Source organism: Podarcis pityusensis, assembly GCF_964106645.2.
Source record: "Podarcis pityusensis genome assembly, chromosome: 2".
Classification (NCBI taxonomy): domain Eukaryota; kingdom Metazoa; phylum Chordata; class Lepidosauria; order Squamata; family Lacertidae; genus Podarcis; species Podarcis pityusensis.
In genome coordinates, this window is record NC_138029.1 from 95192381 (window position 1) to 95199616 (window position 7236).

General features: G+C 43.0%; 1 long non-coding RNA gene across 1 annotated transcript; it reads right to left on the bottom strand.

The window, feature by feature from the left end:
* Positions 1–326: 326 nt before the first annotated feature.
* Positions 327–6139, bottom strand: LOC308471705. Its single transcript, XR_013983103.1, has 3 exons — positions 5546–6139; positions 4983–5112; positions 327–478 (listed from the first exon to the last, which is right to left on the bottom strand). It is a non-coding gene; the product is annotated as an uncharacterized lncRNA (long non-coding RNA).
* Positions 6140–7236: the final 1097 nt, after the last annotated feature.

Below are 7236 nucleotides of genomic sequence, written 5' to 3' on the forward strand. Positions count from 1 at the left end.
TTTGTTTCAGTAGTACTACTTGTCAGGCATTTTGCTTGCAAAACATAGCAAGAAACTACAGTACTGTCCAATACTAGGCACGGCAGGTAACTAGTCCCACCCACAGCAATTGGTTTCCAGAGTTACTCAGGTGCCTAATTTTAGTTGCCTCTTTCACTTTCCTTCCAAACAGCGATGACTCTTTGGTGCAAGCCGAGCAATAACAGGCTTCCTCCTTTTAGTAATTTGTTTTATTTGTTAAATATTTGCCACTACATGCCTGGCTGTCTTGCTGCCATAAATGATTTCAGTATTCATTTAGCTCAATTTGTCTATCTCCATCTCCCTTTTCTGTTTTTTTGGATCTTCTACTGGCTAGACTGAAATTTCACCGCCTTCCAGCGGATCGTTGGGAGTGTCTCAGACTTGTGTTTGAATTGCTCTCACACCTGATCACTCAAAGTTCTCTTCCATGTCGGAACAGAGGTGGTTACGGACCCTGAATAATAAAATGGAATTTGTCAGCTTAAATAAAAGATGCCATTCTCCATTTTTCACGTTAGTGGGCCTCCCCATCTTCCCCGAGGAAGTATTTGTTCAGTATAAGAATCTCAGTGGAGAATGAATGAAGGAATAAACAAGAGCACAATCCCATCAGATAGTTTTAATGGCATGATGCAGCCCAAGTATGCATGTTTATATTACTGCTGAGTCTAAAGATTTTAAGTGATTTTTCCCCCCATCTTCATAGTAAGGGCTGGTGGGGGAAAGGTTGCACACAAATGTCCCCATTCAATACTGTCAGGGGTTCAGGGACAGAGGCACAGGGTAGGCAGGAGATGGAGAGCGATGGGGATGAATCCCAGGACAGCGAGGAAGAGGATGACAATGACTCAAGAGATTCCATGAGTCTTTCCAGCGAATCAGAGGATTCCCAGAAGGGGGCGCCGGTGGTCAAGGCCAGGGGAGCCCCAGGGGGGACGTGTCAGGAGCAGGGGGCCAGAGGGGACCAGCCTCCCCGCCAGAGTGCAGCGAAGGGGGTGGAGGTTCCAGTGTATCAGGGGAAGCAGCTCCGGCAGCAGAGAAGGGAGGGAGGTCGGAGCAAGCCACCCTCCCGGAAGGGGAGGGGAGTAGTGAAGGGAGTAGTGTAACTGTCAAAAGGAAGGTTAGAGGTTGGGCGCGCGCGCCAAGTTCAAATGTGGAGGCGCGCGGAAGTACAGGGAGCCCAGAGGAGGAGCCAGGTCCCAAAGCCCGCAGGAGGGGGGAAGAGCAATCTGGGGATTCCGCGTCAGGGGAATCCAGGAGGGGCGAAACCCCAGCGGGCAGGAAGACCCTGCGGAAAAGGAAAGAGAGGAAGAGGTGGAGCAGCGCAAGCCTCTTAAACTGGTGCAGGGGAGGGACTGACTCAGAGGGGACTTCAACGGTCTAAGCGTAACAGACGTGGGGCTGCGCGCCTCGGAAGTGAAGCAAACAATGAACTCCAATAAACACTTTTGTATATAAGAAGAACTTGGCGTTGGTCTTTTGTGAGCTGAGACCTGAGGCAGCCCTGACAAATACTTTTTTCCTGTTGCTGCTGCTGCCATCTGCTTTGATATTCAGGCAGGAGGAGTCCCACTCTCAGATAAGGCTGTGTAAAAAAAACTCTGAATCATCAGTAATAACAGGAAGAAATGTGATGGTGCAGTGTAGCCACTGCAATTTTAGTTAAGCAAAATTTGTGGGATAAGTTTTAACAGGTAACAGGGGATATATCAATTGCAATTTCTCCCCCTAGGAGCTTATGTGTGTGGGCTGAAAAGAGTTTAAAATCCCACTCTTGACAACAAAATTAAATTCATAGGAATTATGCTGTAAAACCTTGTTATGAGCAAGTCCAATAAAGGCTGAATGACTGAATGAGCAAGTCTAGCTATGAAGTAAGCTGGCTCTCCCTTTCTTACCCTGCTTAACAAAGAATCAGGCAACTAATTGGGAATTAGGTTTACAGTTATATTTACAAACTTTATAACATGCATTGGCTCACAGCAACAGTAGCAGTAAAAACTACGCAGGCAAAATACTTATGTTTACAGTGTAACCAGCATCAGGCCTCTGTGTGAGCTGGAGCAAGCAGAGGCATGTCTGCATCCAACGCTGGTCAAAGGAAGATGGGGTGGGGGACAGGAAGTACTATGCTCCTTCCTCTTCTGGAGAGGAGGGGAAATGACATCATACAGATCCTCCTCAACTAATTGTATTTCTATGGTCTGAGAATCTGTCTATCATCAATACAACTCTGGAACTTCCAATAAAATGCATTTGTTAGGTTTGGCTCCTAATTTCTCACCAAATTAGAGTAAGACAATGCTGCCTTTCCACATTTTTATAAATGGTGATTTTTTAAAATGGAAACCGGAGGCATTGGGGACCCTAGTTACAGTTGTTGCTGTCCCTAGTGCCAATGACCCAAAGGGCCAAACTGCACAGGATGTCCTGTTTCGGCTCTGCTTTGACTTGGAGCCTATGGTTTCTTTGCAGGAGGAGCAAGAATACCTCCTTCCAGGTATTCCTCCTTCCATGTACCACTAGCAATCTCAAGGAGATTGGATGCAGACAGTTGAGCCACCTGCATTTTCTGGGTTCCTGACCAGCTCTCAGATTCCTACTCACTTCCATCACCAGGTGTGCGACAGGAAGAGAGGAATTGGCAGGCCAGGTGGAAGCAAATAAACAAGTGAACATTTCAGTATGTCTGAACTCCCTATCCCACCTTTGCCAGACCTGTCTCTGCCTGTCTCTCTCTGCTGGTGTCCCTTGCCATTGTCACTTCTGGTAACTTCTCCTCCCTAGCCCTTCCTCCTCCTGATCCAAGTATGAGGGTTGAATAAATGGAAACAATGTTAAGAATGGACAGACCAGTCAGTGTCCACTCTGTGTCAGTCTCTTATGCCTTCAGTCGTAGCTTTATTCCACTCCCCTTTTAGAGAATAAAAATACATGAACATTTTGCATTTAAACCGTATGCATTTTTCATATGCACTCTTTCCCTAAGACATTGTCTTCTTTCCCTTGCCTTTTCTCATAAAATACATTTTTGTTCACATTTTCCATGTGAAATATGCATTTTGTGTATGTAGGCCCAGATCTAAAACCAAAGCTGCGTTACAATTTTTTTTGAGAAGTGAGTAAACTGACAGATGGCTGTTCTGCATAGATGTCCAGGATCTGCAAATTAGGTCAGTTTTCTTTAAAATGTGGCCTGAACAAATTTCTCCTCCATCCCTAAACAGTCAGTGAACCAGAGAATGTTTTTTCCCTGTTAAGTCTAATGACATGCCCATTTTGTCCTACTTCCAATTTGCTCCCATCCTCACAGTATAGCTTGAAAAACACTTTGTAAAAGATCTTGCCACATTTGTGTAAGACAATTTGTTAGCATTCTCTGGGCTGTTTCTCAGCTTTCCCAGCTATAAATTTTGCTCAGAGTGATGCTCCTGCCTCTTGTCATCTTCCCTGCTTTTCTTATTTAAACATGATATATTTCTTTATTCATTCACTCAGCACACAGCCAGTTTCTTATCATGTAACATAATTCCCATTGATCCATCTTTTCCCCCATCTCAGGGATGTTGGTGAATTTATCATCCATTTGCTTGGAGTGGAACCCTGCATTTGACTTACGTGCCACTCTCAGAGAGATGAACTTAGCTGACTTTTTCCCTTTTCCCTTGAAAAAGCTGGAGTTTATCCTGCCTTTCATCTCTTTCCTTCTTTCAGTTTAGCCCGTACTGGTACTTCTCCTTGACTTCTTTTATCATCTGGAATCAAGCTTTACCAGACATTGAAGGGAGATGTATTGCAGCAATATAGTTTGTGGCATGTCTTTCGAAAAGCAGTATAAACTACAGTCTTTAAAATATGTGCAGCATCTATACTGAAACTGTACACAAGCTAAGGATTTGTTGCATAATCACCGGAACTATTACTGCTGCTACTAGAATCCTTGCTCTCTGTGTAGTACAACCAACGGGCACCTATCTAATGTCACTAAATTGGTGCCCACAAATCAAAGCACTGGAAGGAAAGCAAATCCCTTTGGGTTGTTCCCATCAAAATCAACAGGTCAGGTTTGCTGACGATACAAAATTGTTCAGGGCCATTAAAACAAAAAGGGATTGTGAAGAACTCCAAAAGGACCTTTCCAAAGTGAGTGTAAGGGTGGAGCAATGTAAACCAGTGCAAAGTGATGCAGGTTGAGGCAAACAAAATAAGGCAGTATGCTTTTGAATACCAGTTGCTGGAAAACACAGAAAGAGAGAGTGCTCTTGTGCTAAAGTCTTGCTTGCAGGTTTCCTGCAGGTATCTGGTTGGCCACTGTAAGAGCAGGATGATGGACTATGTAGACCATTGCCCTGATGCAGCAGGCTCATATTATGCTCTTATTTAGCACAAAATCTAGACACCTGACTAATGTGTACTAGCTCCCAATCAATCAACAACAAAACATTCTAGTGCCCCCCAATACATTTACCACCACTTTTTGCAATAGTTGTAAACTCCAGGTAGTCTTCAAGGGCTGCCCCATATAGAGCACATTAAAATAGTTCAGCCTGGTATTTACCAGAGCATGGGTGGCACTGGCCAGATTCCCTCTGTCAAGCAAAGGTGTGCCGGACTAGATAGAAATTATTATGTTTGTCAATTTTATTAAGGTCGCAAAGTGGGTAAGGATGACCTTTCCTTGAATGTATTAACACTATTTCCTACAAGCATAAGGTAGGTTTCCCTGTTCATAGTTGCAGATAGTCTCCCCCTGCTGAAGGAAAAGCAGATCCAAAAGTTACCATCATTGGTCCGAATTGGTTACAATTGGTTACAATTATTGGTCCGAAGTTCAAATAATTTTGTTTCAATGTCTCTCAGGAGAATAGGATGGGGTGTACATCCTCTCCATCTTTCAGTTGACTGGCCTGTGTTTGTAAGCAGATAATTTCCCAGGTTGATGAGAGGTTAGGCTGTACCTTAGAAACTGAGGTGCATTATGTTTCCATTTGGGATGTCTGTTTGCTCACATCTCATTATGAGCTAACACAAGGAGGTTGCTTTATTGCTCAGGTTGTTCAACTGCTGTGCGTTTGTTAGGGAATCATTCTGCAAAGAAACAACTAAAAGGTTTCTAGAAGGTTCCAGAGGTGTTTTCCCCCGCCCCCTTTAAATTTTGGAATGGCACTTTGACCTTTATTAGTGTCAGATGGAAGTGCTAATAAAAAGAAGACCAAGTGGCTTCGTGTTTGTAGACGCCTGAGGGCAGATGTCTGACAGAAGAGTGCTGCCTGTGAAGGACTGTTGCTGTGATTTACAACGTGCTGGAGATAAGACTTTTGTTTGACAGCGTACTGTTTATGATAACAGTAAAAATATTTCTTTTGCAATCTTAATGCTTGTTCCCAGTCTGGGAATAAAATCTTTTGACCGAGACTTCACAGTTTGGTGAGTCATCTTTAAAATAACTTGGTCATTGTTCACCACTTCTGTGAGAGAGAGAGAAAGGAAAGCTATGCTAAAACAGTTTAAGAGGTTTTACCTAACCACCAGTTTCTGGTGCAGCAAAAGTGTGTGGATGGTAATCTCTAATAGTTTCTTTAGAAGTATTTGCGTATTGGTTTAAAAGGTGAAGCTACTGTCTTTTCAAGGCTCATGATGGATCATAGAAGTTGCATATAAATCAATATAGCAGCTATATTATGTTCTACAGCCAAATATTTGCGGGATGTAAAGGTGCAGTCAAGTGCAACATTCCGACAGAGGACTAACGGCCTCCATGTTCTAACCGGTTGCTGTGACAACCAGTTTGTTGGTTGCTGGTAGTTTTTTGAAAGATAACTGCTCAGTTGCTGTCACCTCAGGACCAACTTCCCTCTGGGGAAGTTTATTTGCTTGTTATGTAACCTAAGCCTGCCTTCAAGTACAGTTCTGTAAACCTGAATGAATCTGAGAGTAAAATAGTTTTATATTAACATGAATCAGATTCTTGTGTGTATTCTTTAAGAGGGATTCAAAGGGATTTTTAACCAGGAAGGCATCTTTATTAGTAGAACGCAGACGAGTCAGCAACAAGCTGATCGCTGCATAAACTTATAAAGGGGATTGTTTAACTCTGCTAAAGTAAACCTTCTCACAATATTCTTTGGGTTTTAAGCCTCCAAAATACAATTAAGGAACAGCAGCCCTGGACCTATTCAGGAGTCTTTCAGAATCACAGCCTTATTGCTCTGCTGAAACCCGCCCTCCAGTTTCTCAAAACTTTTCATCTTTTAGAAAAGAGGTGCACAAACCCAATATTTTTATTAAAGTTTTTCATTACAGTAAAGAATGGGATTGAAGGACACAAGGAGATTAATTTCATCAAGACATATGCAACATACATGTTTCATCAAATAAGATAAAGGGGGGGGGATAAATAATACCAAAGAAACATTGCATCCAGTTGTAAACACATTTATGCCAAGGGAAGGTATAAGAGAACCAGCTTCCACAAAAATATACATCATGGTGGATGAATAAAATATATCACAAGTAAAGGTACATTGTCCAATTAAATAAGACAAAGTATTACAGTGGTACCTCACGGATCACATTTCAGCGCTTCTGCGCATGCACGTGATGTCATGTTTGATGGTCCGCGCATGCGTGCGCGGCGAAACCCAGAAGTAGCGGGCTCCGTTACTTATGGGTTGCCGCAGAGCACAACCCAAATTTGCCTAACCCGAAGCATATTCATCCCGAGGTATGACTGTACTAGGATTATATTTAGCCTAGAATATCCTTCGTTAAAGACACTGATGGGGTGGAGTGGGGTTCACTCACAGTCTATGCTTCCTTGAAAGATTCCATCAATGGTGTCTCCAATAAATTTTACACATCACTTGGGAAGACAGGCAAACTAATACCAGTGTACTGGACGAAGCAAAGATGATTCTTCAACATCATTGGACTGGTCATGTTGTGCGGAAGCCTGATGATCGTCTTCCAAAGCAACTACTCTATTCCGAACTTAAAAATGGAAAGTGTAATGCTGGTGGTCCACAAAAGAGGTTTAAAGACTGTTTCAAGGCAAATCTAAAAAAAGTGTAGTATAAACACTAACAACTGGGAAACACTTGCCTGCAAGTGCTCCAATTGAAGAACAGCCTTTAGCAAAGGTGTCATGGGTTTTGAAGACACTCTAACTCAGGACGCAAGGAAGAAACGTGCTAAGAGGAAGGCACACTTGGC